The following is a 9,163-nucleotide window of genomic DNA, read 5'->3' on the forward strand; positions in this document are numbered from 1 at the left end:
CAATAAAACAGTTAAAGTCTCTTACACTACTATAAAGTAAAAGAAAAGAATACAAATTACTCTAAGTTATAATCCTAAAATGAATTACACACTTAGCACCCTTAAAAACCATACAAAAAGAACACAACAGCAATAGGAATAGTTTGTGCTTATCAGTGCATTCTCTCCTTTCTCCAACAGGTTGATGTGCAAACAACACGATTGACAATTGTCTCTAGTCCCAGTGAGCAGTAGTTCCTGGTTGCTGCTAGAAACACAGGTATACAGGTGTGTCAGGCAACGGGTGAAGCTCAATAAATAATTATTCTGCACAGAAGCCTGTGTGCCTTGTTGTTCACATGTAACCAAGTGATATAATGAAGTACTTCTCCACTGTTTACACTCACAGACCCAGCCGCGTTAGTCCATATGACTATCTCTGACTTCTTCATTTCCCCATCTGCCTTTCGGAGCCCCTCTTGGCTCTGCCCGGGGAAAGTGTAACCTGCCACCAGTCCTGCCCTAGCTGACCTGTATCTCCTCTGACCACAGGAGGAAAGTGCTCACTCCTGCCACAGTCTATACATGTCTCCTGCCAAATCAGCGGATCGTGCTGCAGGGGAGGGGAACACACAGGCAGTGTTGAGCAGGAACATGGGGCATCTGGGTGGTACTCGACTTCATCACACCCGTTTCCTGGGCACTCAGTGGGTGGTCAGGGGCACTGTACCCGTCATGCTCCAATCTTCCACCTACCTTGCCCGCTTTGCACCTGGTTGCCAACTTCATCCCAATTCTCTCATCCCTCAGGGGAAAGGAAACGGTTGCAATCGGCCTGTCAACTTGGGGAAGGGCGACACACAATCCAGCACAAGTGTGCCTGATTAGTACAAAGAAAACTCAAATGCAATGAATTAATAAAAAGATAAACATGTGAAATCAACCAATACATAATCAAATCTGAAGAACCGGTATAATGTTTTACATTAACTGTATAAATGTTTTATATTAATATTAACATTAGAAATAATAGCATGTTTACAGACCAAGCAAATTGGATTTATCAAGCTGGCAAAAGCCAACAGGCGGTTGTTAAGGGTACATCCTCTAGAAGTTCCTCTATCCGCTTTCACTTCTTATTTTCTATGATAAGAGAACCCATGCATGTACAGCCCACAGGTTTCTGCCAGTTTGCTTAGTGTCCGTTTGTGGATTTTGTGTTCTTCTCTCAAAGCTGAAGATGTTTCTTCATTGTCCATCATTAAAGAGATTGGGCAGTTTGTATGCTGTAACAAGACGACAACTGCTTCCATTATGACCCCCCTTTCCCTCCAGAAGAACAGCCTACAAACTTTGCAGAGCTTGCACCTTTTGAAGCTTTTGACTGGATAAACAGTCACAGTACCCTACGTCATTTTTCCTTTAAAACTGTTCTCATTTCTGCTAAGAATTATTTTTCACTGCCTCTTGCACGTGATTCTTCCGAGCTCGTTAAATAAATATCTTATTCTCTGGACTTCAAAGACTTCAATTCTTTACAGGGCTCTTCAAAGCCAAACAATTCAAATGACTCAGTATGTGAAAAAACAACAAAATAATACATGATCATACAGTGATGTTAAGCCCGAGTTCTGGCACCTTATGTGACACTACCATAAAATATTTTGTATATTACTGTAGAATGGCAACATACACTATCCAACTATTAAAAACTGTTCTGCTTGTAAAATAACCTTTCACAACAGACCATTACAAAAATATATATAAACGAACTACAGTATCTGATATAGGGAATTTCCATTGCATTCTGGTGGACTTTTGAGCTTTTGAAATTCATGGCTTCATTCCTCTCTGTTATCCTTTTTTTTATTTGCAGCAAATGCTTCATATTAATTTAAGTAGCTTAATCTCATGTTGTTTTTAGTGTCGCATTATGGAAATTATCATGAATATGTAATGCACTTTGCCTCACTGATAAATGTAGAAACATAAATACCCAAGATGCACATTCGTTACCGGGACCTTATCCCCCTGAGAACCTTTATGTTGCAAATAGGAGGCAGTAAAAATAAAATAAAACGTAATTTCCCCGAAATTGTTTCTTCAGTGGTACACATACACATCATATATTTATAAATCTGCAAGATATGCGTATATATTGTTATGTGGGGCTGATCAGGAATGGAGTGAGACAGACAGATCAAATAAGCAAAGGAGACTCCAGTCAAATCAAACAAGAGGAACTTTAATTCACTTATTAAATAAGCTAATAAAAACTGGCTTAGTAGCCCCAAATGAAAATAATAACTAACACAATATAAATATGATGAATTGCCCATGTTTAATATAACATTTATGTTGACATTTTCTGTGCAGTCACTGAGCTGTCCATGAATTCCTTAATAAAAAAGCCTGAAACAAGGCATTCCTGGGAAAATGCCTGTAATTTAAATCAGCTTCAAGAAGAATGGATTGTTCACAAGTAAATGCTTTCTACACTTGAGAAAATCTTGAAATCTCACATCTTAATTTTGAGAAAGTTCTTAAAGCAATTTGCAGAAAGCCTGTTGATTAAGAACAGCAGTACCACTATTTTACTCAAGGAAACTTTTATATTGCAATGAAACACTATCAGTTTGGAAGAAAGTGCTGTCAGAGCTGCTCGAACACTGTTTTCCATTGGGCTTGCTGTTTTAACTCTCAATTTGTGAAATGACTGAGTAAGGTCATACAGGCACCAATCACTCAATATTATTCAGGACTTGAACATTTGTACTATGACTAATCATCTGGAGTCCCATGGATCAAACAATCAGAACCTCACAGTATTACAGTTTCTTCACATAATCAAACATAATCAATCATAAAATACCTAAGCTTCCTTTTTCATTTAAAAAAGGGAAAATATTGACATCTGTGCTGGAAACAAATAACTCGAAAGAAGTAAAAACCTGAGAGATATATTGCTCTTAAAATAGGAGTATAAGCATCTATGAGGAACATCAGTTTACATTCAACAGTTATTATGATCTATGTAAAAATGTATATTTGTTTGGCCTAGAGAGTGTTGTGTCATTTGAACATTATATATATATATATATATATATATATATATATATATAATGTTCATACACCATGGCCGAAGCCCCCGTTTTAATTCACAGGTGATAATAACAATAATGTATATGTCTTACATGAAGGATTAATTCAGGACCAGCATTTATGTCTACACTGCTATTTAACAAAAGAGCTGATTCTTCAGCAATTTGCACATCAGTTTCCCAGGACATACGTGTATTATAATTTTAATATCGAGGCTTAGCAAATAATTTAAAGGATTAGGTTCACATTTGCTTAATCCCTACCATGTAAATAAGATAAAACCAACACTATTATATGAAATCCTGTTATTTAAAATATTGTTCAATAAACCAACACACAACCTTTAAGGCAAAAGTTAGTGTTTAGATTTTTTTAATAATAATATTCAGCCTGTTTACTGATATTGCTCCTTGTTCAGACATCACCTGTCTTTTCTCACAGGACTGGATAATGCTGGATACTTGTGAAATAACACCTTGATGTCTGCCTTGGAGGCCCACAAGGGTTTGAATATATAATGTTAATCTTTTTATGGTGTAGCCTTTGTGTAAACTTCAATCAGTGTTCTCAACTTTTAGGTTAAGGGCCTGGTAAAATTATATTAAACCCTAGAAATCAAAACACACTGTCTCACACATTTTGTCCTTGAAAAATAAGAAGGGATCAATTGTGATTAGTGTCTCAATCTTGTGAGGTAGTGCAGAAAAAAACGTAATTGATTATGTTGGCAATAGCTTGCTGAATAGGCAAAACCCGTAGTTAAAATGAAAACACAGACATTAGCCATATGTGGTTTATATAAGGAACAATTCGAGTTTTCCCTTCAGTCATTTCATACATTCATTCCAACACCCCTCTTCTACTCGTACTTCAGCGAGAATACAGCAGGTTAATACTATTAAAATGCAACTGAAGCTGAAGTAGACATTCAGGCCTCAAATCTACTGCCTTTGCTAAGCTGATAGTTACAATTCCACCAGTGAATTGCACAATAGTTTTTCTCCCCACCAGCAATGTCCTCTTTGTTTTGCTGTTTCTTTTCATTAAGTGAGTAAACTGCTTGTGAATCATTAGAAAAGAGATTAAATGAATTGCTTTAATGGTTTGCCTGTCTGACATGGTGTCTTTCACACAAAATCTATGGGCAACTGAACTGTTAAAAGTCTGATGCTTAAAACGATTAAGTGATCCCTGAACAGCGATTCCAGAAACTGGGATCATAAATCAGGTGGTAAAAGACCACAAATTCAAGCACATAAAGTTAATCTGCTACCATTATTTACTATTCACGTTTGTGTGTTTTTAAACTACAGCGATGCCTACCTTATCGCCGACCCTATTATAGAAATGTATTAAGAAAACAGCTGGATTAAAAAGAGCAATTGTATATGTATATGCATAGTTAAATGGCATGGATACAACATGACACTACTGCTCTAGAAAGTGCCTACAGACAACATCAACAATAGTAATAATAATAATAATACCTGTGGGTTTTGCAGGACAAACAGTTGCCTTGGGTTAGTTTATGTATACCCATGTGGAACAAATATATACATATTTATATTAAAAATAATAAACTAATATATATTACAAATGTGTGATCCTTACATTTTTCATATACCAACATTTGCCCCCTTTTATTATATATTAAAAAACATATGAGGTATATATTAAATATATTTTAGTCTGTAATCCATATATAAATTGTATATGTTGAAAATATATTACTCTATATTATCAATGTCTATTCACACAGATACGATTTTGATGGGAAAAAAACATTATAAACGATCAGTGCAGACTACAGTTATTCTTTAATATCCATGTGACTATCCACGCCACACCATCTGTTAATGTGTTTCCTGTAATCCAGGGGTGTAATGTATGTGATACTGGATACAGTTGTAACCGCTGCAAAAATGGAATAGGCTGTTCTGGAAGATGTATTCTTTGTCTATATAATGTATCTATATACTGTATAACATGCTGAACTGAACTAAAATACGTCCATGCTCAACATGTTAGTCCAGTCAAACATCACAGGACGTATACAGATATAAGGCAACCGCTAAGCTCACTGAAATAGAAACTGATGCTAATTACCAGATATCATTCAACAGGAATCAAAGTCTAAAAATCTTTTGTCTTTAGTCATGAGCAACTGTGAAAGCCCCACACTTGCTGACTGCATCACAAAAGAAATGAGCGCTGCAGGAATTCGGCTTTGATTCGTCTCAAAAAAAGGAAGTGATTTCACAAAAATTAAGCCCTTGGTACACTGATTTCCAAATGACTTTTTTAATTAACTGTACATGACCCGTGCATGAACCACAAATGCACATTCTGATGAATAAATGAAATTTTTTTGGGGGAAAAAAGGTTTTGATTAACCCCTGCTTAAAATGAAAGATATTAACTAGTGTTTCAAAATATGTAATCCATAATCAACTATAATATAACATATATTGAATAAAAATAAGCTGACATATGGAATTTATATTTATTTATATTATCAAGACAAAACGGTAGGCTTAGGTGGCCAAAACATAAATTAACTATTTTAGTACTACCCCTAAATAAACCAAACCAAGCAGCTCTCACAGGCCTACTTAAATACAGAGTGATGTGAATTTAAAGAAATGCAGTCAGTAAAACAGACAGCAGCTTCACAAAAGCATTATGCACAAGAACATATCACATAAGGATATGGGATTTTATTGACAGTCCACAGTCAGACTGATTAGCCAAGATGTCTGACATCTGAGTACACAAAACCCTGGGAGCAGGTAGACATGTGCAGACATGTAGAGATATTGTGCTACAGTATCATTTCAAATATAACTTAAATATAAAATAATTAGGTAAATAATGTTGTAGTGCCAGCAGACAGAACTGCAGTGGAAGATTGTAGTTAGTTGTCTCTGGGTGCAAGAGATACTGGGAGCAGCATCCCAGATGAAAACAGATCTCAGATGTATAAGTGAAGACTGAACCCTGTGAGATGAGGTTCACCGGTTCAATCCCAGCTCATGCCATTAACCGGTTGTGACCAGGTGAGCATAACATTATGACCACCTGCCTAATATTGTGTAGGTCCCAAAACAGCCCTGACCCGTCGACGCATGGACTCTACTAGACCTCTGAAGGTGTGCTGTGGTATCTGGCACCAAGACGTCAGCAGCAGATCCTTTAAGTCCTGTAAGTTGTGAGGTGGGGCATCCATGGATCGGACTTGTTTGTCCAGCACATCCCACAGATGCTCGATTGGATTGAGATCTGGGGAATTTGGAGGCCAAGTCAACACCATGAACTCGTGATTCATCAGACCAGGCCACCTTCTTCCATTGCTCCGTGGTCCAGTTCTGATGCTCATGTGCCCATTGTAGGTGCTTTCGGCAGTGGACAGGGGTCAGCATGGGCACCCTGACTGGTCTGCGGCTACGCAGCCCCATACGCAACAAACTGCGATGCACTGTGTGTTCTGACACCTTTCTATCAGAACCAGCATTCACTGTTTCAGCAATCTGAGCTACAGTAGCTCGTCTGTTGGATCGGACCACACGGGCCAGCCTTCGCTGCCCACGTGCATCAATGAGCCTTGCCGCCCATGACCCTGTCGCCGGTTCAACACTTTTCCTTCCTTGGACCACTTTTGATAGGTACTGACCACTGCAGACCGGGAACACCCCACAAGAGCTGCAGTTTTGGAGATGCTCTGACCCAGTCATCTAGCCATCACAATTTGGTCCTTGTCAAAGTCGCTCAGATCCTTACGCTTGCCCATTTTTCCTGCTTCTAACACATCAACTTTGAGGACAAAATGTTCACTTGCTGCCTAATATATCCCACCCACTGACAGGTGCCATGATAATGAGATTATCAGTGTTATTCACTTCACCTGTCAGTGGTCATAATGTTATGGCTGATCAGTGTATGATATATATATGCCCTTGAAATGTCACAGTAGGTGTGGAGGAACAACCGGCTAAATTTCAGCAGGGCAAAAAATAAAATATTGAAAGAGAATCTGTGTGTAAGTGTTTGACTGATAGGAGGCACTTCCTGGTTGAATGCCAATTTAGTTCCTAATGAATTCTGAATTGGAAAATGCATATAAAACAACTTGTTTGATGATGGCATGATGCAAGAATATGTAATTTGCATTTGAGTACAGCGCATACATCCAGCAAAACCCAACTCTAGTATTCTAATTGCCCAAGTCAACATATCTTATTGAGTCCCTCCCTTTACTTTTATCCTCACCACTGGGTAGCTCACATGCTGTCGAAGAAACATGTTCTTTTAATCCATGTAAACAGCCCAACTGGGAAAGAAGCCGTGCTCCGTGTGCCAGTGTTATAAATGAACCAGAGGAGGTTCACATCATTATACGTAGGCGGGTAAAGCCTTTGGCATTCTCCACTGGGCACTGAGTTTGACAGTAGAAAAATGTTAGTAGAAATGTCACAAACACAGTAATGTATTAATTGTCATTCTGCTGTAGTGATGTTAATTACCAAACTCCGAGTGCAGTGCAGAAACCCTCTCCCCAACTCCACGACGTGTCACCTTTTGATTATGTTCGCCAAATATTTGACTACTCTGTGGTACGTGTCGTCTTCTTTCCTTCAAAACACTGTCATTCTTGATCACTAAAGGCTAGCTCATAGCTCCAATACCGGCATGCTTGACAACAAAGCTTATCACTGCAAATTGAATTATTCTGTACGATGACAGGATTCATGGGAAGTTTCGAGAAGTGAAAATACAAAACATGGATTAAGCTGTTTGAACACCCAGTGAAACCAGAAGGATCATTAGCTCGTAATTCAGATTCAAATGTCTGTACTACTTGTACAGCACTGTTTACTCTTTTTCTTAAGTGCTTGTCTTTATCCATCGCCCGTGTTTGTTAAAAGACTTTGTTGATGGGCGGACAAATGGTTTGTGGCCTTCTTTATCCACAGGTCATGTGAAAAGAAATAATCCAGGGCCTGCGAATAATGTAGGTTTTGCTTTGTTATTCTGTAATTAAAAGGAAAAGAAAATGAGATGATATTGTCAAGTATTAAAATGACATTTAATAATTAAAATGAACCATAATCGTAACATGTAATATCTGTAGGGCTTTGTGGGCCTTTTGGGATAAAACATGTTTCTTTTTTTAATACTCTTCCTTTTATTTGGAGTTATTTTATGACCCTCCCGAAAAAATAAGGTCTTCATCCCAGGACCTTGATATTACGAGTCATTATCTCCTGATCATGATAGTAATGAGTTCCATAGAGAAATACATTATATTGTGATAGATATTTGGTCTTGACCTAACGTGGCCACCATAGAAGAACTTAATAATATCATAGGAATAAAGTTGTGGTTTCCTTCCAATAAATCTGCTTATTGTAAAACCCAATAACATTTTGTTAAACAGTCATTTCTGCTGTGGCATTCATTATTATATAAACAAACCTTTTGAAAGCATATCAGCTTACATTTAGCATATGATTGACTCTCAGATATTCCAGATGTTTATCAGAAAACCACTGGACTTCCTGCTGCTCATGTGTCAAGCTGTGCCACACAATTTTGTACATTTACAGACCTCAAAAAATAAGAGCAAACAGAGAAATATTCAATACATCCGTCACAAAGGACTCTTTTATAATAATAATTATGAAGATGATGATGAAGTATAAATGATAATTATTATAATTAAATAAATGGGTTTGAAGTTCTTCACTCGTGCTATCCAGCATAATCAGTAAGACACCATAAAGGAATGGCTCTACCTTTCATATTTCATCAAGAAGCACTGCGGCATAGTTTCTCATCTCTAATACAGTGTTTTTCTTGCACACATCTTGAAGTTCCTAAACACTAGACCAGTATTCAAGCATGCACTTGCCTACGAGATGTTTGTTCTGGCTGATTTAATAGATTTCCTGCTTCAGGATACAGTTGCACTCACTAAGGACGCTTCACTGGTTAGCAAAGTCAGGAGGTAGAAAGAGAACCAGGTGAAATGAACATAGAATGATATGTCAAATAAGCTGCGTCCAAGGGCAGGTAGGATACATGT

The sequence above is a fragment of the Amia ocellicauda genome, chromosome 1, assembly GCF_036373705.1.
Source record: "Amia ocellicauda isolate fAmiCal2 chromosome 1, fAmiCal2.hap1, whole genome shotgun sequence".
Classification (NCBI taxonomy): domain Eukaryota; kingdom Metazoa; phylum Chordata; class Actinopteri; order Amiiformes; family Amiidae; genus Amia; species Amia ocellicauda.